Genomic DNA, 27,741 nt, shown 5'->3' with positions numbered 1-27,741 from the left:
TTGATTGGCTCATCTCAAATTTAAGATCTACGGTTAAGAATTTAAATCCTAATACACCCTAAAAAGTGTAAAGTCTTAGGCTGTTAAAGGGCCAAGGACATAGAGAAAATGGGATCCCTAAGGACGGGCTACCCACCTCACATAAAGTATGCGGTAGCACAAGGGAGGAAATTGACTTATGTGCATAAAAAGGGGGGGGGGGAGCAGCTGGTGGTGAAATGTGTCTTAAGTTGTCCTTTTACCTTGTATACTCAGCAAAGGGCCCACACACATCTATATCTATATAATAATTAAAACTCCAAGGCAAGGAGTGGCCTATTGCCATATGTCAATTTTTTTGTCATTTTGCCACATCACTTTTAAGTTTTTGCCACATCACTTTTGCAATTGTATTATTGTATTTAAATGTGCTTGATTTATGCCTTAGAATAATGATCAACTGTATAATAAATTAATTAATTCAATTGTTTAAAAAAAATATAAATCAGCTTTTATTACCCAAATTAAGTTTTCAACCTATCGTATTTAGACACAATTGAAGTTATTAATTTCAACTTTAAAGAAAGAGAAGGTGTTACTTGCAAACCAGTAGACTAGCAATTATTAGTATTTATTTTTGTCACAATTGAAAAGTTGAATAATTACAATGTTTTAATTGCTTTGACACAATTAATTTCTAAAATTATAACCGATATGTATTCAATATATTTATCCCTATAAATTAACTATCCAAGGAAATGATACATACATTGTACTAAATGGTCTAAACCCTCTTAGAGAAACATTTTATTGGGTCATGAGTATTGTGTTAGGTGAGTATTTGTTTACTATACCTAACTTAGCATGCATTAGGTATATTTTGCATGCTTAACTCATATGTTTACACTTTTAATAAATCACCCCAAATTAAGTATGGCCTATATAGTTGGGTTTCGAGATGTCCGACATCACGCGGAACTAAACCCTCCCAAAATCCGCACACAAATTAAAGTAACTAAACATGCATATTAATTAATAACCACATAATTAATTAACTATGAAAGACAAAGAAGAACAGACGATCATACCCTTGATGTGTGCTTCGCTCTTTCTAAGAGCTCGTACTTGAAAGCGTAGAGCCTCGCAAATGCGCAAGTCTAATATTCCATATTTTTATGTATTTTATAAAGTATTTAAGTATTTATAAAATATATTTTTAAGGGTTCAAGTATTTAATTAAATATTTTAAAGGGTTAAAGTATTTTAACTATAGGGTTTTATAAAAGTAAAATATATGTTGGGGCGAAACGTTTACTAATTATTGGGCCTTGTTTAAAATATCACATGTGAATTAGTCCTACACACTCTTATTGGAATAATTCATTTCATTTATAAGTCCAACCCTTTATTTGAACCCTTGTGGGTCAAATATTTTATAACTCAAGTCCATTTATTTATTGAGCCCAAAGTTAAACCCTACTCTCCAATCTATAAATACCTCTCAAAACCCCAAAATTTCCCACACAAAGAGGCTCAAGAATCATATTGGGGTAAGTATTATTTTCTTTTCTTTTTTCCTTTTTTCTTTTTCTTCTTTTCTTTTTCTCTTTGCCTTTTCTTTCTTTCCTTATTCTTTCCTTTCTTTTTCCTTTGTTTTGGTGGTGTACGTGAGATACATGGGGAACAAACCCACCTTACGCACACTTGCGCTCCACCATTCAACGTCACCCACCTTGCCGCCAACCAGCTGCCACCCACGGTGGTCATCCTCCCTTCTCTCTCCTCCTTGTTTTTAAATTGTTATTTATGTAATTATATATATTTTGGGTACTAATTTTGGTGTTAAATTATTACTAGTATGTTTGTAATTATGTTTTGATGATTAAAGATAGTAAATTTTAGAATATAAAGTATTTTAAATTATGATTTTATAAAGTATTGAAAGCTAGGGTTTTAATTATAAAAGAGTTGATTTTTAAGGTTCTAACTTACAATTGATTTGGGGTTTTTATATACCCATTGATTGTAAGTGATAATAAAGCTTAAATATTGTATCTTTATGGAGTTTTAATGAGTTTTATTTAAAATAAATTGCTGGAATTTTATTATAAAGTACTACTTTTGTGTTTTAATAAAAAAGGGTTGATTACTCATAAGTAGAGAAGGTTTTATGTGGTTTTAATGTAATTTTTAGATTTATTTGAGGGGTTTAGACCTTAAAAAGTGTGCTGGAATTTTTATATAAGCACTATAACTATGTTTTTACTTTGTGGTTTTAATTAATCACTTAAAGAAAGAGTTTTAAAGGTTTTAAACTAAAATTTCAGCTTGTTAGAGAGGTTTTAAAGTGTTTAAAAGTTGCTGAAAATTTTTGTAATCAAGGAACTAATTGAGTTTATATACTTGGTATTGTAGGAGACTTTAAGTTGAGTAATTTCTAGCATTGTGGCTAGATGGAAAGACGAATTGAGGTATGTACGTATGCGCGTAGGATATTTAAATTGCATAGTACCATGTTAGGAAGTTAAATTGGAATCAAGTAAGAGATTAGTATCATGTTAAGTTGTGTTGTGATACTTGAATTGATTGATTGGTTATCTATGTCTTCACTACTACAAAAAACACAATATAGAACGCCTAAAATAGGTAATATAGAACACTTTAGAGGCGTTCTTCAACTAGGGTGCCTTGTAAAGTTTACTAGGCGCCTCTAAGAGGCGTTCTATATTCTATACAATATAGAACGCCTATCTAAGATAGCAGTTTCCAATTCAATGTACAAAATGAGTAGAAAACGAAGAAAATAGAGTTGTTATCTTATGTTAGGCGTTATGTATTCTTATAAAAAAAGAACGCATATCTTAGCTGACTGTCCTCTTTTCATTATTTTTTTATTAAAAAAAAAAAATTGTATCCAGCAGCTACAATTACAATATGTCGGTTTCATACAAAAATTAAATATAAATTTATTTTAAAAAAAAATTAAGTGAAACAAAAATTATGATAGTAGATCTAAGTATCAAACAATATCCGCATTAAAAATTTCATCAATTCAGAATTTACAAAATATAAAATTAAAACAAAAAGAGGTACATAGTATTAGACGAAGTTATACGAAGTATTAAAAACAAAGTATTAAAATTCAGAGCTTTGTTTTAGAATCCTACACGACACCAACTCCAAATTTTCAATCTACGTTGTATTGGAAAGCTCCTTTACTTCAAAATCTTGTCTTGAAATCTCTGTAACAACAAAAGAGTACTTCATAATTAATAAGATTTCATTACTTACGAATGCAATCAGATTAGGTGATTTTGAAAGAGTAAGGTTTAACTTATAGGTGCAATCAGATTAGGTGATTTTAAAAGAAAGATCAATTGTTTTGTTATCTTATAAAGAACTGCAGTATAATAAGTAAGTACGAAGTACTAGATAGATTATCCACATTGTAGACACTCAAATGTGTCTCCCCAAAATCAAACCCAGTGATGAATACCTTTCGCGTCATTTGATTATCGAACGAGGTGAAAGTGTGAAAAGTCTAATGATGAGGATATTTTTATTAAAATATTTCTCTTTCTGTTTTCAATCCTTTTTTTTCTTACTCCTATTTTATGAAAAATGGCCAGTCTAATTTGGTTTGGTCTATAATAAAGGTCCAATAATAGTGTAGTTGGATTGGGCTCGAAAAGAGTTTTCCAATGATATATTATAGGCCCAATTCCGATGAATTATGAGGAAGTTATGGATTAAATTAAATTAGGCCCAATGATTTTAAATGTGGCCCGATGATCTAGAGGAGGGCCTATTAACTATTATCTTAAAAATGATGTTTTATTTAGAATTAAATATATTAAAACTGATTTCGAAAACTGCTCGGACGCTTAATTACCTGCAACCGGTGTTGAAGGTAATTACGCATGGAAAAGCGCGTTGACTTTTGAACCAGCGCGAGACGACGGCGTCGTCGCCAGGCGCTGACCTTCATCGCCTGACGTTGGCCTTCGTCGCCTGGTGACAGAGTTCGTCGTTTGGCGCTGGCTTCGAGTTTTATTCCGAATACGATTTTCTTTGATCCCGTGCTATTTTTCTTATAAATAGGAGTCGTATCTCCCTGTTTTAAAATCATCTACAATCATCTACAATCTACAATCAACAATCATCTTTTCTTTTTCTCTAAAGCTAGAAGCTTTCTTTCTCTCTATTGAGTTCATTAACTTCTTCCTGAGACGTCATTATCTTCTTAGCCTTTCTTTTTCGACTAATTTGTTTGTCAAAAAGGAGTACTTGAACGAAGGTGTTGTCCTTAATTAATCGCCCTTCTCTCCTTGACCAAGTGCTATGGAAAGGGATGTTAAGGGTAAGTTTTTCATTTTTGACTCAAGCTCTATTCAGCATGCGATAGATGGGAAGAGATCATGGAAGAAAGGGGAGAATGATGGGTATGAAAAAGTATGTAGAGAGTGAAAAATTGATGTATATGAGAATATATAGAAGAATTTAGGAATGAAGTGGACCCCCCAACTCAAATGACGGAAAAGACGCGCATACGAGACTCTCTAGACATGGCCAAGATGTGACATATTATGTATGTGCTTTGACAGCGAATGTGAGTGGCATTCTTTGACACTTTTGTGAGACCATGGGACTATATGCCTAGACTCGATTAAGGACTTAACATAATTATCGCCATTAATAAATCGATTAAACCGTTTTAGCCAATTGATTAGACTGACTCGTCGTGAAGACTCGAGCAAAATACAAGCTGTCGTCAGACGACAGTACCGTCGCCAGACGCTGGCAGCCAACGCCAAACGACGAAATCGTCGCCTGGCGCCGGACACTAGCGTGTGGCGCCACAGCCCAGATCTTTGCGTCGTTATGGGACATCGATCTGGGACTGTTTCCAGTGTTTTGCTCTAAAGGGATTAGCCTAAAAGTCGTACTAAGTCCAGTTTGACCAATTTATTAGACTTCAATCATTATTAAATTAGTAAAGTCCTTTTAGTCATTATTTTTATTTATTTAACTCATACACAAGTCAAACAAACGGTTAGGAAAAACACATAGAGTTTGCACAGCAAATAATGCACAAGTAGTCATATAGTCACGATATGATGCAATGAGTTTGCAATCTAACCATGGCTCTAGTTCTCTAAAGTTCAGGATATGGGTTAGTCAAAGAGGGTCCATGGTTATGAGTCCGGATGCACCACGCGGAAGCCTTACCTTTGGAAGGGTTAGCGCATGTGGGGACCTCGCGAGTTAGACTCGCTTCCATGGTTTGGTGAATTCAACATTCTCGGATGTACCCTTCGTTGCCAAGAGCGTTCGATTGGGTAGATGGAGCATGAATTCCCAGAGGGTTATGTCCATATATAGAACACATATGGGTTTCAGAAAATAGGAAAAAACTTAATCAGGAAGTAGAACCGAGCAAACAATACTAGAAAACTAGTCGAAATAAGAAGGTAGATTTCTGGCTCGGTAGTGGAAGAATTTGGCGCGAGAAAATAGCGTCGTCGCCAGGCGACGACGCCAACGTTAGGCGCCAAAGCTGTTTTCTCAGCGCTAATTCCTACATGCCTCAGCAGCTTTCTGTTCTTGAATTTTCTAGTTTTTTTTTCGTAGCATTATTTCGATTCTAGTTGTGAAAGATATTTCCCTAGATTCCTGTGTAAAAATCCTATGTTTTTGACTCATTACGAATGGTCTTTCCAATGAGAACCTTTTTTATGTTTATGCCACAATGTTAATCAAAATTACGCACACGAAATACTTAGATCTTTTCGAGTCTCATCCACTCATTCTAAATCATTGCCAAAATAAATTTTAGGAATTAAAATAGAAATCCTCCCCAGCGGAGTCACCAAAAGACTGTAGGGAATATTTCAAGCATCCCACACTTGAGCCCCACTGTGATCATACACTTAAGCATGGTGGCGTCCAAAGGGAAGGAAGCTAGAGCAAAAGAGTCGCCAACAAGTTTTAGGAACTTGTAAACCATTCACAGGGTGAAGGTTACACCCCTTAACGATCCAGGAGATCGTTAACTCCAATAGGTCTGGAACCAAGACTGGAAGTTCGGGGATGAAGGTACAAATCCAACCTAAAAGAGATTGAACCTGCCCTAAATAGGCCTCTACTTTATTCTTCTCGTATTCATGTGCACTTTCTGACTAACATGCAATCAATAGGTTTACCCTAAACCTGTTTATCTATGTTGGTTGAATATTAATGCCCAAACAAAACTATTGTTTGGGGTATTTTTACCCTTGACAAGTGGACCAATGAGGAGGTGCCACGTGTCAGAGGCTGGCAGGTCACCCTTGACCAATCCCCAGCTGACACGTGGCCTCTCCAGATATTCCCTTAGAGTTGCGGCCTTCAAGGGCCCAATTCCCCAAAAATCCGCTATTTGGCGGCGCAGCCCATCAGTCCTAGGTTAAAATAACCTAGGAAGGGGCACCTTTCCCAAGGACCCTATAAATAGGGAGATATTCCCCCGAAATGGGGAACAATTGAAACAATTCAGAAATTTACTATCATTTATTACATCCTACTCTCTCTCTCATCAGAGAACACCTGAGCTTGGAATCCAAGCAGATCCCCACCTAAATTTCCGCACTTTTTATTCTCCTTCAAGTTACTAACTTGAGCGTTGGAGGCGGAGCACCACCCAACCGGTGTCTCCGTTGTTTTTGCAGGTACAGAGTCAGCAGGACCAGTCTTCGAGTTGTAACTCTCCCAAGGGACAAAAACACCCAAAACATTTGGCGCCGTCTGTGGGGAGAGTACCTCAAGATGGTTCAAAATTCTGTACCAATTCTCAATTCTACCTCTCTACGTCCGGGTACTCAGACGGGTAACCCGGAAGACCTGCAACCGGTAGGGTTTGAAATCCCTCAGCCTCAGCCTCAGCCTCAGCCAGAGGTATTCACAGAGGAGGAGGAAGAAGAAGAAGACAATGATGTGGAGACCTATATGACTAAAGATAGTTCTCTCATCTCTAAATCCATCCGTTCCAGAGACCAGCTGGAACGAAATCTGGATCAGGCGGGCCCAAGCCGGCCCCCTGGGAGGTCAGACGGGGAAACCCGGAAGACTAGAGGAGAAGCTCCAGTCACCCGGAACGAGCTCATGAAATTCATGAACTCCTTCAAGGGTGAAATCAAGAAGATGATCAACAACAAGGCAGGCTCTTCCAAGAGTCAGCCGGCTAAAAAGACTCCCAATGATGGGAAGAAGAAGAAGCCGGTCAAGGACAGGCAGCCAACTCCCCATCCAAAGGAGAAGGCAGCCGCAACACTTGACTGGTCTAAGATTCTGATGCCCCGGCGACCCCAGCCGGAGGCTAGAAAAACGTCCACCTTCGATGCTAGAGAAGTCATCAATCGAAGGAGGCAGCAGCAGTCTGAGTCAGCTTCTACCTCAAGCTTTCCAGACAGCTTCAAGGAAGCTTCTACAAGGAACTCTGAGTCCTTGCATGAGAGTCGGACAGGCGGTAAATCCGTCAACACCGAACCTCAGCTGATGATAGGGTCTATGCCATACGCACCCCAGGCACAGTATGGGCAATATGGCCTCCAATTCATGCAGCCACCTCCATTCGGAGGTCAGGCGGCATATACTAATGTCTATCCACTGGACTGACAGCTCCAGCTGATGAGGCTAGGCGAACAGCCGTCTGCCTTTGCAGCCAATATAACCGAGGCGGCTCGGCCGGCCAAGGTTAAAAACATTTTGGTTGGTGCTTATGACGGCACCACTAACCCTGAAGATCACCTGATGGCATACACCAACCTAATGTGTTTACAAGGTTGGGACGATGCCACCTGGTGCCGTTGTTTTCCGGCTACATTGAAGGGCATTGCCCAGCAATGGTTTGGCAACTTGCCAGCCGGATCTGTTGACTGCTTCAAGAAGCTAGCCTTCTTGTTTGCCACCAACTTCTCAATGAACATCCCTGCTAAGAAAACAAGTTTAGACTTGAGCACCATTAAGCAGGGAGAGAGAGAAGGGCTACGCTCATATGTCAGACGGTTCAACCTGGTCAGAATTCAGATCCAGGGGCTGTCTGACGAGGTAGCATTCATAGACTTTTTTCAAAGGTCTGAGAGACGGGTCGACTTTTAAGTTCGACCTTGTCAGAAAAGGGGCATTTACGCTACAGGCGGCCCTGAGGGAGGCGGAAAGCTATATACAAGCAACCGACCTCTGTACGCCTGGTAGCCTGTCAGACTCCAAGAAGTCTGACAAGCAAAAAGAGGGTCGGTCTGCTCAGCTGGCGAAGAAAAAAGAAGAGAGCAAGAAAAGAAAAGAAGTCTGGGCGGTCAGTGATTCTGAGCAGCCGACCTAGAAGAAGAAGAAAGAGTTTAAACCGTACGTTCCCCGGTACGAGTTTAACAAAGATTGTAACTCCATCCTCATGGAGGTGAAGGACCGGCTGTCCATTGAGAAGCCGAATCCACTGAAGAGTTCCGTCCAGTCACGGAACAAAAATAAATATTGCCAATTCCATGAGGAGGTTGGCCATGACACCAACGATTGCTTCAGTTTACAGCGGACGTTGGACCGTCTGGCTGACAAAGGGCATCTGAAGTCATATATTTCCAAGTCCCCAGCCGGGACAAAGAAGAAGAACAAGGGTCAGTCCTCTAAGGCTACCCCCCAGCCTGCTAGTAGTTCGGAAACCGACAGGGATCCGGTCTTCACCATAGCAGGCAGATTTTCTTGTGGTGGCCCTACCATCCGGGGCACCAAAAGCCATCTTTGAAAGATGGATAAGGATGATGAGGAGCAGGCGTCTGCCAGCTCCACTTTTCCTGATGTCCTCATTACTGAGAAGGACAGGGGCAGCGTCCGCCGCCCGCATGACGACCCGGTTGTTATTGAATGCAAGGTCTCCAACCAGCTAGTTGGGCGCATCCTTATTGACACCGGCAGCTCGTCAGACATCATCAGCCTCCGGTGCTTGCAGAAGCTGAAATACAACTCCAGCAGCATGCATCCGGTCACCCACCCTTTAGTTGGTTTTGGGGGTGGGATGGTCTATCCAGCCGGAAGAATTGACCTACCCATCCGGCTGGGGGAGAAGGGCCAGGGACGACATATTGTCGTCAGATTCTTGGTCGTTGAGGAGTTGACTGCCTACAACATTATTCTTGGGAGGCCAACCCTCAACGAAGCCAAGGCTGTAATCATCCCTGCTCTCATGCTTATCAAGTATGAGAGGGATGATGGTTCTGTTGGTTCCCTGAACGGGGATCAGAAGACGGCCAGGGAGTGTTACCTCTCAGCTGTCAAAGATACTGTGGCCGCAGACGGCCAAGGGAAGGAACCAATAGACCTTGACAACGTCAAGGATGCTCCTTCACCTCCACCAGCAGCCGAAAAAAAGAGAAAAGCTGCAGAGCTGGTGGTGGTGAAAAAAGAAAAGAAATAGCAATCACTGACCGGTGAACGGTCAGAGGAGCTCCGTCCCCAACCGGCTGGTGAAAGTATTGATCTTGTTCTGGACGACAGCCGTCCAGAGCGAACTGTTAAGGTTGGGACGGTTGCTAATGCGGTTCTGGGTGCAGACTTGCACCTTCTGCTGAAAGAATTCAAAGATGTGTTTGCCTTTGAAGTGGAAGAGATGCCAGGCATCAGCCCGGATCTCGCTGTCCACAAGCTCGCCGTGGATCCAAAAATGAAGCCCATCCGGCAAAAGAAGAGAAACCACGGTGAGGAAAGAAGTCAGGCGGCAGCTGCCGAAGTAAAGAAGCTGCTAGATGCCCGGTTCATTCGGCCTTGTAATTTCCCCGACTGGGTGGCAAACGTTGTGCTTGTAAAGAAGCCGAATGGTACTTGGCGGATGTGTGTAGATTACACAGATCTCAACAAGGCATGCCCAAAGGATAGTTATCCACTTCCTAAAATCGACAGCCTGGTTGATTCAACAGCCAACCATGTTTTGATGAGTTTTATGGATGCCTATTCCGGCTTCCATCAGATACCTCTGTGGAAAAAAGATCAGGAAAAGACGGCCTTTGTCACTGATCAGGGGTTATTCTGTTATATTGTGATGCCGTTTGGCTTGAAGAATGCGCCGGCTACATTCCAACGGATGATTAATACAGTCTTCATTAATCAAATTGGGAGGAATGTAGAGGCGTATATCGATGACATGATAGTCAAATCCAAGCAGCAGGCGGATCACCTTGCTGATCTCCGAGAAACCTTCACCACACTCAGGCGGCATAAGGTTATGTTAAATCCTAAGAAATGCGTCTTTGGTGTTGAGTCTGGGAAGTTTCTCAGATTCCTGATTGATCAAAGGGGGATAGAGGCTAACCCTGAGAAGATACAGGCGGTAATTGACATGAAGTCACCCCGCACTGTCAAGGAAGTTCAGAGACTCACTGGTTGCCTGGCCGCCTTGGGGAGGTTCCTCAGCCGGTCAGGTGACAAATGCCTTTATTTCTTCCAAGCAATCAGGAAGAAGACTAGATTTGAATGGGGGGATGATGCTGAGGCGGCATTCCAAAAATTGAAAGAGCACTTGCACTCTTTGCCAAGGCTTGTTAGTCCTTTGCCAAGAGAGAAGTTGTACATGTACCTAGCCGTCTCAGACCATGCTCTCAGTGCCGTTCTCCTCGCTGAACGAGACGGCACGCAGCTCCCGGTATATTTCATAAGCCATGTGTTAAAAAATGCTGAACTCCGGTACCCCATGGTGGAAAAATTTGGTCTTGCTCTATATATGGCCTTCAAAAAATTGAAGCCATACTTTCTGGCACATCCGGTGGTAATCTACACCGGGGAGCCCCTCAAGCGGCCAATGTCCACTCTAGAGTCATCCAGCAGAATGTTGAAATGGGCTATTGAAATGCAAAGTCTTGAAATCTCTTACAAACCAAGGAAAGCAGTGAAAGGTCAGGCGTTTGCCGACTTCATTGTTGAAATGACCCGTCCGGTCTTCCCGGATAATGTTGATCAGGTTTGGAAGGTGTATGTAGATGGGAGCTCTACAAAGAACGGTTGTGGTGCAGGCATTGTTTGTGAATCTCCAGAAGGAGATAGATATGAGTATGCACTACGGTTCAAGTTCCAGGCCTCGAATAACGAGGCGGAGTATGAAGCCCTGCTAGCCGGAATCCGTATGTGTAAGGCAGCAGGGGCAACAAAGATTGACGCCCATTCTGATTCTCAGTTGGTTGTTAGCCAGTATGAGGGCACTTATGAAGCGACCCATCCGGCAATGATCAAATATCTTCAGGCTGTCAAAGATGAGGCCGGGACCCTTGAGGAATTCAGGTTGAATCAAGTGCCCCGGTCAGATAACCACCCGGCGGATGCATTGTCAAAACTGGCATCATCCGCCTGCCATGATACGCCTCGGTCAGTCTTTTGGGAAGTTCTTGAAAAAAGAAGTATTTATGAAGAGCCCATTGGAATTCTGGATCGAAGTTCTACTTGGATGGATGGCATCCGGGCGTATCTTGCAGACGGCACGCTCCCTGATTCACCTCAGGAAGCAGCCGTCATGAAAAAGAGAGTAGCAAACTTCGAGTTGAGGAACGGAGAACTCTTCAAGGCTGGATTTCTCAAGCCCTTGTTGAAATGTGTTACCCCAGAAAAGGGGAAGGAGGTACTCGAAGAGCTGCATGCGGGATTTTGTGCCTCCCACATAGGCGGCAAGTCCCTAGTCGTTAGAGCCAGGCGGCATTATTTTTGGCCTACTCTTGAGGCAGACGCCAAGGAATTTGTGAAGAAATGTGATAAATGCCAGAGGTTTGGCAAGCTAATACATCGCCCGGCTACTGCTCTGACGGCAATCCACAGCCCAGTCCCGTTTGCTAAGTGGGGCATGGACATATTGGGTCCTTATACGCCTGCTCCAGGCAGGAAGCGCTATATCTTGGTGGTTGTGGATTACTTCACCAAATGGGTGGAGGCAGAGGCAGTCAAGAATATCAAGACAAAGGATGTCATCTCTTTCATATGGAAGAATATTATCACCTGGTTTGGGGTACCTATGTCTATGGTATTTGACAATGGCCCTCAGTTTGAGACGCCCCAGCTCAAGATTTGGTTAGGAGATCAGGGTATCTCAAGTTACTTTGCCTCAGTCGGCCGTCCTCAAGCAAATGGTCAGGTTGAGGCATTCAACAAACTCATCTCAGACGGCATAAAAAAGAAAATTGAAAAAGCCGGTGGTCTTTGGGCTGAAGAGTTAATTCATGTTCTTTGGGCCATCCGGACAACTGCCAAGGGATCAACCGGAGAAACCCCGTTTCTCATGGTATACGGGGCTGAAGCCGTTTTACCCATTGAACACTATGAGCCTACGCTCAGAGTGATGCTCTATGATGAAGAGGCAAATTGGGAGGCCATGCGGCTGGCATTGGACTCCCTCCCGGAACGCAGGGGCAATGCTGCCCTACGACATGAGATATACCGTTTGAGAATGACGCGAGCCTACAACAAAAGAGTGCACAAACGTCCTTTGAAAGTGGACGATTTTGTGTTACGGAAAATGGAGGCAACTGGTAGGGCCAATGAGCTTGGAAAGCTAACTCCTAATTGGGAAGGCCCCTACCGGATCTATGAAGAAGTTAGGGACGGCACATACCGCCTGGAAACCCCAGACGGTAGACGCCTGCCTAGAACTTGGAATGTAGACAACTTAAAAAAGTACTACTTCTGAGTAATGTAAAGTTTTTTTTTTTTTTTGTAACAAGTATTAATGAGAGATGCTTTTTGTTTCATTTATCGTCTTTTTATCCGTCTGGGTTTACCCATACTAATGATGAAAGGTTCAGTAACAAATGAATAGCCTGAGGCCAATGGCCAGATAACTAAGTTTGATACTTAGTATATGAAATCAAAAGTCCATAAAGACAAGAGGCTAACAGCCGGATTCTTAAGCTAAGCACAAAACCGTTTAGTGGCTATCAGCCGGTCTACAACAAGACCTGAGGCCAAGGGCCAGATGGTTGTCCATTTTCACAAATTCGTCTGTCCCAATATGGATATAGGCGTCCGGCGACACCCCTCCGGGTGCAATCGTCGCAGAGAACAGCCACCTTGCTTGTTCTACAAACCCATGCAGGCGGCAAAGATTGAGTGGTCAAAACAACCAACTCATAGCTGTCTGACTGTGTTATTTCTACTAAGGAATATTTGGTTGTACATGCTCCGGCTACCTACCAGTATCAGCCGGAGTACCATCATAAGTTTTTACTTAGTTAAATTTTCTCCAAGTTGCGCACTTTTAGGGCAAACCCTTTTTTGCGTAATGGCTATAAAGAATACCCAGGCGGTTTGATACCGACTGGGGCAGAGGTTGTATGTCTGTCATTTGTCCGGCTGTGTACTTGGTTTGGGGCAATCACTGTTGTGATTGATTGCCTTACAAACATCCCATACTCTTTGAAGCATGAGAAGTTTCCAAGGCAATCAATCCTTTTTCAGATTAAACCAACCACACAGCCGCCCAGGGGCAAGGACAGCCGGATTTGTACCTGCCGCATGCTTTTCATAAGATAGGCAAATTCACAAGTATATATATTGAGTATATATGCAAAAGTGAAAAAATTGAAAAATTGAAAAATTGTGCAAGTATAAGAAAAACCGACTGAGTCGGTATACTTCATCAAATAAATTGGCCCAAGGCCAGGAACCATTGTTAGCCGGATCAACATCCGGTGTACAGAGAATATAGGGAAAGGCTACATAATTACTCGGCACGCAGGCCGGAAAAGCAAAAGGTTGGCATACTGCCGCAGAGAAGTAGGGGAGCTATGCTGCTGGCTGTTCCGGCTGGGCTGGAGTCGTTGAAGGAACATCATCCGGAACCACAGCCTCTTCAGGCTGGCTGTCCTTGTTCACTTCCTTTATAATCTCATCCAGGTCCGGCTCCTCTGTGTCCGAAACCTCAGCACCGTTTTCCAGGGCCCATTCCTTGAAGCGAGCCGGAGCAGGATCCTGGAGAACCTTGGCATCGTACACCTCAGTGGCGTAGTTGTACCTCAGCTTGTAGACTTCAAAGTCTACTTTAGGATAGAGAAGCCCCCAAGCGTATCGGAGGCGGATCTCATTGTCCCGCTCATTCTCTTTGATGAGCCGGGCCTGCTCAACTTCGAGGTCCTCAGCATGCTTGCCCTTCAGAGTGGCAAGCTCAGCAGTCAGCCGGGACTTTTTTGCCCTTAGGGCAGTGTTCTCCTGATCAGCCCCCTCCAAGGCCTTGAGGTTGGAGCCGGCAGTTTTCAGCTTTAGCTCCAAGTCGCTGATCTTGTTGTTGGCTTCATCATTAGCAGCCGTCAAAGTCCTGACCAGCTCCTCCTGTTTCAACTCGAGGGCTTTAATCTCAACATCAAAATTTATATAGGCATATTCAGTAGAGTTGAGATTGGCTTGAGCCCTTCTCTTGGCATCAGTTACCTCTTCTTGCTTCTTCCGGAAGGGCAACCGGAGCCCATCCACCCGGACCATAACCTGAGCAAGGTCATCCGGGAATCTAAGCACTCATTAAAATTGAAAGACAAAATGAAATGGAAAGAAATGAAAAAGATAAGGGGCAAGTTTCACTTACCTCCGCCAGCTGCCCCAGAATCTGGTCGAAGTCGACCTCGTGGCGGTTGGGTATGGAGTTCTTCTCCGACTGGGTGAGAGTTCTCACCATCCGTTTGCCAAACCCCGCCAGGTCCGGGGCAGAAGTAGCATCTGCAGCATAAGAAGGACTTGGTGAGAGGCTAGCAGCGTATTTGGCATTCATTCTTTGTCGGCTACTTACAGACCCCCCGGAAGGGTCAGTCATAGTCTTGACGCGCATAAAGTCAAGCGGCCAAGGAATTTCAATCTTACCTTTGGAGTCGACCCTCGCCGGCTCCTCCTCTGCGGCTGCAGCACCACCTGCAGCCCTGGATGGCTCGCCATCCTTCGATGCTTCATGAGCATCCGACTTTTTCTTTGATTTCTCTGAGTTTTCACTCAGAGTTGCCATGGCTTCGGGGCCCTTTCCCCCGGTTGTAGGGAAACCTTTGGCGTTAACGCCAAAGGCCGTTGGGGTGGCCTTCCTCCCGATTTTAGCAGCCGATTTTTGAAGGTTTTCATCCCCAGGTCTTTTTAAGACCTTTGTCATGGAACGGGGGAGGATGCCTGTTGAAGCCTGCAAAAACACAAGGAAACCATAAGTCATCCGGAATCAAAGGAACTTGGAAAATCTCAAGGGAAGTTGGAATTATCTTACCCCTCCTTTTTTGGCCTCCTTGGCCTCAATGTTGGCCTTCTTGGCCAAAATATTCTCTTTGCGGAGCAGAGCCGCAGATTTTTGAGGGGTCTTAGCCGGATCGACCATTTTCCTTGCTTCCTCTGTAGAAAAATATAAAAGAGTTAGAGCAAGAGAAAGTTCAAAGCAATGAAATTTAAATTGCAGACGGAAGACCGCCGGGTGGGTGAGTGTATCTACCCTTTGGAAACATAGGGCTCAACCCGCAGGCGGACAAGAATCTCTCATCCGCAAAGAAATCCGGGTGGGGGATCCAGTTTCTTGGAACAACTATGTGAGTCCCATCCCCCAAGGGCTCAGTTGTTGTCTTAAGGAGCTCCGACTCTATTATTTGCTCCCGGGCTTTGGTAGTAAGAGCTGGGTGTACACAATTCTGGCCCACCAAAGCCGGCTCTTTGTTATAGCGCCGGAGAATCTTGTTTATCCTCACTTGAGGGGAAGAGACCAAGTACCATTTATCTTTCCAACCTCCCCACTTGGACACTTTGTCCAAGGTCATCAAATATTCCGGGAGCATGGAAATAGTGTACCACGCTCCATATCCGCCTGGGGCACTCTTGAGGTAGTGCATATGAGCAAAGGCGGTGAAGCTGGGCTCAATGTCCTGGAGCTCGCAGGCGGCGATATAGCTAAGGATATTGACCCAAGAGTTAGGCGTTAATTGCCACACTCCCAAGTCATATCCCTTCAGAATCTTCCGGATGCCTCTATGAAGGGGAAAGCGGAGGCCGGCTTCTATTACCGCCTCATAGCAGACAAAGTAATTGTATGCATTGTCAATGTCATCCCCCCAGGCTAAAACAGCATCAGCCGGAGGGACCATGATGTCCCAGTCTTCCCCAAAGGGGTGTAGTTGTTTGAAAGCCTCAAAGCTACTTTCAAGAAGGGCCCTGTCCCCAGGCTTCATCCGGGTTTTAGTAGGATCCGGGTTTGCTTCTTTCTTTGCTGTTTGGCGATAAGCCTCAGCAAGGTTCTCTCCCTCCGCCCCGGATCCTTCCTGCTCCTCAGCCGCTTCTTCAGCTGAGTTACTTCGGTCTGAAGAGGAGGCGGTTTCCTCACCGTCTCCCCTTGAGTCGTTGTTGCTGGAGGTAGACGGGGTGTCCTCAGCTGAATTACTTTGCTCAGCCGCCTCATAGTCCTCCTCCCTCACTACTTCACTTGCGGGCACTTCCCTAGTGCGCCGCCTGCTGGGCTTTGTAGCCGTCTGTTTAGTTCTAGCCATTGTGTCATGCACAGACACAGAGAGGGAAGAAGCCGGAGATGAGCAAAGCACTCCAGAAACTCCAGACAAGGCACCCCCGGTTCTAGACTCAACCGTCCCTGGTGACCGGCTGAGCGTCCTAGGCAGTGCCGTGTGTGCAAATGGAGAGTTCATTTTATTTTTTTTGAAAAGTTAATGTATACAGCCGGAAATGAGTGTATACAGGCTAAAGAAAAAGGAAAAAGAAGAAAACTTAAAGAAGGAAACGGATGGTTACCTTACTTTGAGTTCTGAAAAAATCTGAAAACGGCAAAGCAACCGGTGACCGGGTGACTTCGAAAGAGCACACGGAAATCTTGAACTTGCTTAAACGCAACCGGAATCAGAGCACCTCTCTCTAGAAAACTCTTTTTCTCTCTCTAGAAAGTCAAGATTGTGAAAAGTGAAGAGGAGAAGGAGGGGGGTAAATCCCTATTTATAGGGGGTGAAACGGCACGAATCCCCGTCACCACTGTCAAAAAATAGCCGTTTTCACTGTTCACCCTTCATGGGCTGACACGTGTCACAGGCGCCACGTGGCCTGCCACGTGCCACCTGTGAGGGGCAAATGTTTGGGGTATTTTTACCCTTGACAAGTGGACCAATGAGGAGGTGCCACGTGTCAGAGCTGGCAGGTCACCCTTGACCAATCCCCAGCTGACACGTGGCCTCTCCAGATATTCCCTTAGAGTTGCGGCCTTTAAGGGTCCAATTCCCCAAAAATCCGCTATTTGGCGGCGCAGCCCATCAGTCCTAGGTTAAAATAACCTAGGAAGGGGCACCTTTCCCAAGGACCCTATAAATAGGGAGATATTCCCTCGAAATGGGGAACAATTGAAACAATTCAGAAATTTACTATCATTTATTACATCCTACTCTCTCTCTCTCATCAGAGAACACCTGAGCTTGGAATCCAAGCTGATCCCCACCTAAATTTCCGCACTTTTTATTCTCCTTCAAGTTACTAACTTGAGCGTTGGAGGCGGAGCACCACCCAACCGGTGTCTCCGTTGTTTTTGCAGGTACAGAGTCAGCAGGACCAGTCTTCGAGTTGTAACTCTCCCAAGGGACAAAAACACCCAAAACAACTATTATTGGCAATCACTAGAATTATAATCATATTAATTATCTTATTAAGCGTGATTACAAGTACAAATTCCCTTTAAACCTGCAAGAGAGGGCGTGATTAAATATCAAGCAACATAATAATCACAATCATCAATCATCATAATCTCAATCTCAATAAAGCTTAATAATAATAGCAAGATCCTAGGCATGATACTAATAAGATTAATAACGAACCCTAGCATGTCACTAAACATTAAAGATCAATTAGCCCTAACATGACACTAACATGATATTAGGAAAGAAATAAGAAACATTATAAAAACATACATGGTATTAGAAATTTTAATTAACCCTAAACATGATACTAGGAAGCAATAATACATCCTAACATGATACTAGGAATCAACAAAATAATCTAAGCATGATTTCTATATCAAAAGATCAATAAAGCAATTAAATTACTTACTTGGATGCCTCATATCTCTTTCTAATAACAAAATACACGCGTTAGTAACTTCAAGGAAAATAATAAATAAAACAATTAAATTAAATAGTTGAAATAGGGATTTGGGACCAAACCATCAGAAATTATAAACCTTTCATGTCTTGGGCGAAGGCAACCTCGAACTTGGCTAGGTGTGTCTAGAGCTTGTGAATGAGAAATTTTGTGAGAGGGAAGGTTTAGAAAAAGAATAGAGAGAGAGAGAGAGAAAGAAAGCTTCTAGCTTTAGAGAGAAAGAAGAGATGATTGTTGATTGTAGATGATTATTGTAGATGATTTTAAAACAGTGAGATACGACCCCTATTTATAAGAAAAATAGCACGGGGTCAAAGAAAATCATATTCGGAATAAAACTCCTCTTGTCGCAAGCGACAGAAGCCAGCGCCAAACGACGAACTCCGTCGCCAGGCGACGAAGGCCAACACCAGGCGACGAAGGTCAGCACCTGGCGACGACGCCGTCGTCTCGCGCTGGTTCAAAAGTCAACGCGCTTTTCCACGCGTAATTACCTTCAACACCGGTTGTAGGTAATTAAGCGTCCGAGCAGTTTTCGAAATCAGTTTTAATATATTTTATTCTAAATAAAACATCCTTTTTAAGATAATAGTTAATAGGCCATCCTCTAGATCATCGGGCCAAATTTAAAATCATTGGGCCTAATTTAATTTAATCCATAACTTCCTCATAATTCATCGGAATTGGGCCTATAATATATCATTGAAAAGCTCTTTTCGAGCCCAATCCAACTACACTGTTATTGGACCTTTATTATGGACCAAACCAAATTAGACTGGTTGTTTTTCATAAAATAGGAGTAAGAAAAGAAATATTTTTGAAAACAGAAAGAGAAATATTTTAATAAAAACATCCTCATCATTAGACTTTCCACACTTTCACCTCGTTCGATAATCAAATGACGCGAAAGGTATTCATCACTGGGTTTGGTTTTGGGGAGACACATTTGGGTGTCTACAGAAGCCCCCACTTTGACTGAGTTTGGAGAAAAGCAAGTTTCGAAAATGAAAGTCAAAGTAGCGATAAGGACGGAGAATGATTCAGAACGTTCTGCGATCCTAAATTATTTTTGTAACGCCGATACCTACAAACTAGCGTTAGTTAAAACAGATAAAAGATTTAAGAAACGCGTATCTTGCACCGTCGAGCACACGTCTCTGGAGTAACCGATTTTTGTTGTTGCATTGTTGTTGTGATAACCTTCCACAAGCTAGGGAACGCCATCTTGCCGTTGCTGATGTTGTGGTCGTGCTTTGTCGCCGTTGATGTTCACTCGTCTTTGACACAAAAGAGCTTCTTTTTTAGGAATATTCACTCGTCTCTGAACAATGGAGCTTTTAGAGGGATGTTCACTCATCTCTGAACAAAAGAGCTTTTGAATGATATGTCCACGCGTCTCTGAGCAAAAGAGTTTGAAAGAAATGTCCACGCGTCTCTGAACAAAGAGATTTTGAAAGATATGCCCACGCGTCTCTGAGCAAAAGAGCTTTTTGATAAGTCCACGCGTCTCTAAACAAAAGAGCTTGAAATGATATGCCCACGCGTCTCTGAGCAAAAGAGCTTTGATACTTGAATGTTTGTTGTGATCGTTCGGTTGGCTGCGAACAGGAGCTTAGTTGAATGGTTGTATCCTGTAAAAATCAAAAGATTGCAAAAGACTTTGCTGGTGTTTTTCTTAGGGTTGACCTAAGATGATTGACTGACTTGAGGTTGACTCAATGTGTTTTGACACGTGTGTGACTCTTATGTGATTTAATGTGTTTTGACACATGTGTTAGACTCAATTCGAGGTGACATGACTTAACGTACATGACTCGTGTGTGCATTATAATGTGATTGTGCGGCTCAAAAAATGCAAAAAAGCAAAAATTTTCCGTCATTTTTGTGGAGGGTACCGACTTTCTCCTGAAAAAGAAAGACATAAAAAAGAAAGAAGTGAAGTGTTGGATGGTATGTTGAATGAGCATAGTTAAATGTATGCGCCCACGTTGTATCTCATAGTGAAAGGATTAATTCATCCTAGGCTATCTGAATTGTTGACTTTATGATGAAATTATTTGGGTAACTTAGGCACGGAGGCTAAGTACTTCATACTTTGTGATGCAATAAGAATTATGAAAATGAGTGATCTTGATATGACAAGGCGTGTTTCATCGTTGTGTTAAGATTTCATGACAAAGGGTTCCTATGGGGAGGATTATTTGTCTATGTATCTGTGATGTGTGTGAAAGTGATACTAAAGTTAGGCTGCAAAGGCTAAGTGTATAGAGAAATATTTTGAGAAGAGTCAAATGATGGTGACTCTTAGGCTAGGTAAGCTAATAATGTAGGGATCAAGCCCCCAAGTCTAGCTTCTAAATGGATATGGATGAGCATAGGAGATCCCTTGATATGATCAATTATGAACGTAAATATGAATGCATTTTTATTACGTCCGCACCCCAATGTGAGGTTGCCTACGTATCCGTTAGGAATCAGGCCGAACGTAGCTCTAGCCGAACCTCGCACAAGTATGTGTATACCTCAAAGAAGTCTTTTAAGGGTTGTAACGTGGTTAGGCTAAAGGTTGAAGAAGAAGGGGATAAAGGCTCAAGATCCTAGATAAGCCCCCAAGGTGTGCAACCTTGCTTTTGAATATTTGTATTATTATGCTTGAGGTTTCTCACTTTTGAGCTCTTTCTTTTTTTTTCGCTTTATCATTTTTTATTTGGATAAGTGTGGGCAATCCCGATCATGCGGTTTATCACTCACTTGGCATTCATGTTTCTCAGACACAGTATTGAGCACTCGATAAGAGACGCAATCTGAGACGTGTTCTTATCTGTGACATGTTTATATCAAAGACATTGGAACACTTTCCCTTTTGTACACTTTTATTGCTATTTTTGCTTTTTTGAATTTTTAAGATCTAGGTAAAATCACTCAAGCTTTTGTTCTTTGAAAATTGCATAAATTGCACACCATCCCATCCTAAGATTAAGTAGATGTGGGTCAAAGAAAGAAAGGTCTATCGTTAGACGAGGCTCAAAGTGGTTTATCAAGAAAGGATTGCATATTTAAAGGGTGAAAGGTGATATGATGTGGCTACAAGGGGTGCCTCAAATCATTGGTATATCTTGTGCTTAGTTCGACATGGATTTTTTTTTAATTTTTTTTAATGCAATGTAATGAAATGATCATGTGCAAGAGAAGAAATGCTCATTTTTATTAAAAGGTAAAAAAGAGAAAAAAAAACCTACAAAGTAAATCTAAAAAATAAAAGGTGCCTATGCTAGACTTATTGGGGAAAGGAAGAATAAAAAAGGAATAGAAAAAGAGGTTACGAAATCTTGTCGTTGAAGCTCGCCTCTTGTCTTGTGATTATCATCACCCAGTATACTTGTCATTTAGAGGTGTGGGAAGCTTGTTATTATCAATTAGATATTGGATGACCTCTTTTAGCTTCCAACAGCTCTCAGTAGTATGACCCCTATCTTGATGGTACTTGCAGTGTGCATCTGGATTCCAACTAGGTAACCTCTTCTTAGGTGCGGGATCTTGAATACGTCCAATGGGAGTTATGAGACCTTTAGCATGAAGTCGATTGAATGTTGTGTCATAACTTATGCCAATAGGTGTAAAGATTCTCTTTTGCTCTCGTTTGTTCATGGCAAGGATCTCATCCAAGTTAAGTGTGCTAATGTTGTTTGAGTGGGTAGTTTTGGAAGAAGAAGGATTGTCGTTCCTCTTTCCTTTCCAGCCACTGTTATTATTGTTACTATTCTTGGCCTTCCTGTTGCTAAGAGGAACATTAAGGTGATTTGAATCAATGAGGTCTTGAATGCGATCCTTGAGGGTAAAACACTTTTCGGTGTTGTGACCATGGCCTCTATGATATTTACAATAAGAGTTTGGATCCCAATTGGGAGATCGTTTCTCAGGTGGTGGGTCTTGACTGGGGCCGACATGAATGAGACCTTGATCATGAAGATATTCAATAGCTTCATCATAAGTTATTCCTATTGGTGTGTATTCTTCAATGGTCCGTTTTGCCCGTGGCTTAGGAGCATTGAGTTCTTCATTAAATCCCTGGTGGGAGTTCCGTTCGATAACCATCATCCGATTTGCTAGTCCTTCTACCACATTCAAGAGCATGGCAATGACATCTTGCAGTTTTCGAACGTCTTCTTTTAGACTTGACAAATTTTCCCCGGTATTATCTAAGAAAATTCTTTCATCCTCCTCAATCATGGCCACTTCATCAATAGAGGTTATATAAGCTATCTCGATCATGGGCTAACCTATAGGTGTGATAAATCAATTACATAATATAAAATAAATCATCAATCACACGTTTTATAAGATGAAGAACTTACATTGAAAGTGCCGGAAATGGAGTTGCTAACGGAGGAGAGAGAAAGTGAAAACCTCTCGATTGTGTTGGAGATCTGAGGGAGGCGGAAAAAGAAACTGTATAAAGAAGAGAGCGAATGGAAATGAGAGGCGGTGGAAAGGATGAATTAGGGGGGTTAGGTTTTCAATAGGGGAGTACATGATGGATAAAATAAATAAGTATTAAAAAAAGCTTAGTAAAGTCTTTTTTTTTTTTAAAAAAAAAAAAAACCTAAAAAAAGCTGATAAATTAAATAGATCGGTCATCACCTAACACTGATATATATTGTAAAGCTCTATTTAGCCTCTTATTATAATAAATTATGGTTAAATCATATGGAACGGATCACAATGCCTGGGTGGAGGCCGCTTCCAATCAGTAATATTAATGCATAATTAATATTACAGCATAATCTTGACTGAACCGTTCGGGTCACACCCAAGCAACTAACGAGCTGAAGTGACGAATTAATTCGGAAGGAATTAATGAGTCGACCGAGTTATAAATATTTAGACGTCGGAAATTCGAGCGTAGAGCGTCGAAAATCTAGTCGAGAATAGTAAAAGACGAGACGTGCAAATAGTAATAAATCAACGTATTTCCCAAAATACCCCTAGCATCGGAGTGCCCCGAGCAAACCGAATGCTAGGGGCACAATGCGTAGCATGGTGGCTAGCATGCGCACCAAGTCGAGCCTTGGCTGGCTGGTGCGTGCTAGCGCACCAATGCTAGCATGGGTGCCGCAGCCAAGTGCACGCACGAGAGCAGCAGCAGCGCGCACAGATCATGCGCGGCTTGCTGGCCGAGAGCAACAGCAGCCCGCACGCTTGTGCTGGGCCTGCTGTGCGTGACAGCCGCAAGCATGGCAGCCCTTGGCTGCCTTGGTGCCCAAGTGGGGTTGCCATGTGGCGCGACATGATTGGAGGAGTTTTGATGTGTTGGCCAGTTTTGGGGAGAGGGAGTGGGGAGCAAGTTTGGTCCCCCCCCTCTCTAAGTGGTCCTCACTTACTCTCTCATGCATGGTTGACACTTATTGATTTATTACTAGTTTGCTTAAATAATTTTATTTTAGCTTTAAAATAAAAAGTGAAAATCTCATTGTCCCACATTGATGGGAGAGATTATCATACTCTCATCATTCCCTATAAATACCCAACTTGGGGCTTTCGGAATGATGCTTGAGTAAGAGTTGGAAAAGGCATCACTAGTAGTGAAAACCTTTGAACTCAAGAGTTGAAAAAGGCATCACCTTTGTGAAAACCTTTGAACTCAATTACTCGGGTTTTCGGTCGGGCCTTGCTAACTCCAAGGCATTGGACCTAGTCGGTGTTCGAGTTGTGGGTGGACATCCGTTGGAGGTCGTCGTATTTTCGAGGCTAGCTTTCGAAGTAAGAGCCCCTCGAGGTCAGGCGAAGCACGCGTCAAAGGTATTATTATTATCTTAATCTTGTCATTAAGTTAATTATATTTATGGTTTTATTTATTGCGAGTGCGGTCTTGGTTTTGGGTTTGTTTCCGCAATGAGTCGGACTCACCAAACCCCAACAGCGGTATCGGAGCCTCGCTCATTTATTTTAAGATCATATTATTTTTCAAGGTGTTTTATGGCTTAATTTTTCTGGTTTTACGTTGCTAATTAGATTAGTAGCTCGTTTTATTAATTTTAATCCCGTATTATAGCTTACTTCAGCTCCCGAACCCAGATTTCGACCCAAAAATAGTGAATTTTGGGTGGAAAAGGCGTTCTGGAAATGGTTTAATCTTTATACGACTCTGTTTTTAGCCAAAAAAACGACTAGAAATGCACTTTTTGAGGGATTTTTCGTTTTTACGAAAAATTTTAAGTCTTTCTAACCTTGAAAATTAATTGCATATTTATGGTGGTTATGTAATTGGTTCAATACATATTATATATGCAATTTTAAACCTCTTTAGGCATGATTACTTGGTAGTAATTTGTGTTTGAAAGCTTGGGTTTATTTTTCACATAATTGCAAATTAATTGCATTAAGTGTGAAATTGTTGTTCTTTGAGGCTTCAAAGTACTAAAGATTCAATCTTTAATTATGTTAAGTGATTGAAGCTTTAAAGTTACTAAATTCCATAAATTTTTGTTAAACCTTGTTGATTTAATATTTTCTAAGTTGATTGGAATCATAAAGTTTTAAACTTGTGATAGAAATTTGTTTATCTTCATATTGGAAGATATAATTTTTCAAGGATTCACAAGTATTAAAGTTGGAGTCTTTATTGAACTTATGTTCATTTTTCCCAACTCCCTTTTATTTTGTCAAAATCTCAAAGTTAATTTAAATTAATTAAATTAATAGTGAGTAATTGCCCTATTTTATTTTGTTGCACCAAGTTAAACCAATTTTATTAAAGAATGGTTCTTGGAAATAATTTTGGTTACATGCACTTGGATGATTTTTATTTAAGTTAGACTTGTTTAAATTTTCAATTTTTTCTCATTAAAATTAGTTCTAAAATTAATTTAGAATTAATAAATTGTCACGCAAAATTTGGGATTGAAATCCCGAGGCTATGGCACGCAAATCGAGGCAAAGCCTCCCTTGGCTAGCCGGGCTGCATAGCAGCCCGCATGTGGCCGCCAAAGGGGCTGCTCGATGGTTGCGTGCAGCCTTGTGCGTGGCATGCGCGCCCAGCCACAGCAGCACCAGCCAAGCAGCAGCATGCTGCGGCTGTGCTACGTGTGTGCGTGCTGCTGCCGTAGCGCAGCACATGGCTGCTGTGGTGCGGTAGGGTGTGCGAGCATTATGAGTGTGTGGCTTAGTGCGACAGGGGTGTGCGTGTGGGTTGTGCTGCGAGCTAGCAAGCTTGTGCGGCCCCGTGGCTTGTGTTCTTGCACGCCCCGTAGAAGAGTCGACGTGTATGCGGTATTCTAAGCTATGGGTGTGACGCTTAGCATGAGTCACGGCTATGTGCACCTCCCCTTAATTAGCACATATACCCCGGTTTTAAGGCGATATTATTTTGCATTTTAGCCGTTTTATTTATTTTAATTAATCTTGTTTATTTTAATTAAAATTTTGGAGGCTAGGCTTCAGTTTTGAGCGGCATTGGCAAAATTTAATTTTGGCAAATTTTGGGCTTAATTAATTGGATTAATTAAGTTGGATGCTGAATTTAGTGGGAGCTTCAGTTATTAATTGCGCTTATTTACATAATCGGTTAAAACAACTTTGACTAGTTTTAATTAGGTGTGTTAATTGGATTAACCACCTAGATTAGTTACTAGTTATCGCGTGTTTATGCGTTGTTACTTGTTTTATTGTTGTAAATTGCATGGGCCATTCACAAATAGTGAATGGATGAATGGAATGTATATTATCTCACAGGTTTAATAAAATGGCAACTAGTGGGGCCCGATAAGGATAGAAAATACGGACTGCGATCCGTGATGTATTTTTGTAAATCTAAATACGGTCTGCGTACCGTTGAGTATTTTTGTACCTTAATATTTAGATTAGTCCTAATCGTAGATACTAGTAATTGCATAATTTTGGTCAAGTCTTGAAGACGGAGGCTCTTGGAAGACAAAGCCATGAAGTTGCAAAAGAAGACCTTTTGAAGACTTGAAGAATTCAAGGGGTCATGCTAGCTGCCAAATATGCATCAAAATGCTTATGCTTTACATATTTATGATCATTTATATATGAATTATATGTTAGATGCACGTTTAGGATTTCGAATGTTGTGATGATTAATTAAGTTCACTTAAATCAACCAACATAGAAACCCTAAGTCCCTAAATATTGAGTTAAATTGCCATTCCAAAACAACACTTATCGACCTATTGAGAGTAGTGATGGGCTACGCCAAAGCGAGGCATCACTACTACTCCCTTGACTCATAAGGCATACCGGGTATGCAAGTTGGTTTTGGTTGTACTCAACAATATGAGTGATGGAGTCCTAACATGTCGTGGAAAAGTGAATAAATTATTGAGAGAGCATTAGATGCGTTATTCAACCAAGAGTGGCTTGGAGCCATTAGCAAAGTGTTGCTTACCTTGGGAGATTGAGTGCTAAGACAAGCCAAAGCATGCTTAGTCACTCTTTGTTTTCTTGGATCTTGGAATCGACTTATTTTCACAAAATAGGGACAATTTTATGTGTAAATAAGACGTTAAATAAGTTTGAAATATGCATGAATTAAATTCAATCTTATTTAAGCATCATGAATGGTTTTTCATTAAAATTCTTTCAAATGTAGAATCATGTCTTCAACTATCGACAACAATCTAATATTCCCAGATCTTCCCGAAAAGTTACCATTTAGCTTGAATTTGGTGAACTTCAAGGAATGGGAGGAAGAACTCCGTATGACCCTCCGCAATTTCTACCTAGAGCATATCTTGGATACACCCATCCCGATTTTCTACTCAAAAGGGGTTATGAGCATTGAAGCTCATGAGGAGTGGAGTTATGATTGCAAGAGAGTCTCTCGACTCATGGCAAACTCCATTCCGGAACAGTGGAAGAAGAAATTCTCCAACTACCTTCTGGATGTACTCCTCAAGGCTCTAGAAGATGTGGTCAATCTGAGGGTCACAAAGAGCGACAGGGGCAACTATAATGGACTTGTGGAAGAAGTGACTAGGTCACTTTCTAACATGAGGATCAACCCATCGCAAGATGGGTGTCTCAGCAAAGAGAGGCAAGAAGTATGGGCCAGGGTCTATAGTGTAAGACTTAGACCAGGGATGCCACTTCAAGCCCATGTGCAAAAGATAACAAGGTTATTTAACCATCTGGAACTGATTGGTAGGCCGGTGGAGGATGAGCAAGCGGCTCATATGCTTTTAAGCTCACTCCACTCGGGGTACATTGCAATTAAGATGCAACTTACCAACAATCGGAACAATCTATCCTACAAGGAAGTTGTCCAAGAGCTCCAGAAAACCTGTTCTTGCAAGGCGGCTAAGTTTTCTCTAAGGCCCAAGAAGAAGGAGTTTAAGAACAAGGCTAAGATGCGCTGCTTCTATTATAGTAAGCAAGGTCACTACAAAAGAGAATGTAGTGAGTATCTGGAAGATAAGGCAAGAGGAAAAGCAGCCTCAATCTCAGGTATCATCTTAACACTTGAATACAAGCAATTTATAAGGTATTAGATACCGGAAAATTGACTCACTTTGTGCTCCTATTTCAGGAACAAAGTGAGCTGCGCTTTTCAAGTGGACATGAGTACACAAGTGGAAGATGAAGATAATCTATCCAAAGAAAGCTTGTAATCTCATGTGTTTTGTCTAAATTCTAAAAGTTGTTGAG

At 42.0% G+C, this 27,741-nt stretch overlaps 1 long non-coding RNA gene across 2 annotated transcripts in view; it reads left to right on the top strand.

The window, feature by feature from the left end:
• Positions 1–1,312: 1,312 nt before the first annotated feature.
• Positions 1,313–27,741, top strand: part of LOC145587739 (uncharacterized) — a 32,686-nt gene continuing 6,257 nt past the window's right edge. Inside the window, exons 1-2 of one of the 2 annotated variants that reach the window (XR_014101411.1) lie at positions 1,313–1,738; positions 2,395–2,450. This is a non-coding gene — a long non-coding RNA (uncharacterized LOC145587739). Of the gene's footprint in view, positions 1,742–2,394; positions 2,451–27,741 lie in introns of both variants that reach the window. The other variant, XR_014101412.1, reaches the window with a different exon arrangement.

The sequence above is a fragment of the Chenopodium album genome, chromosome 17 (assembly GCF_948465745.1).
Source record: "Chenopodium album chromosome 17, dcCheAlbu1.1, whole genome shotgun sequence".
Taxonomy (NCBI): domain Eukaryota; kingdom Viridiplantae; phylum Streptophyta; class Magnoliopsida; order Caryophyllales; family Amaranthaceae; genus Chenopodium; species Chenopodium album.
Note: the sequence above shows the minus strand (reverse complement) of the source record. Positions and strands in the feature narration are given on the sequence as shown.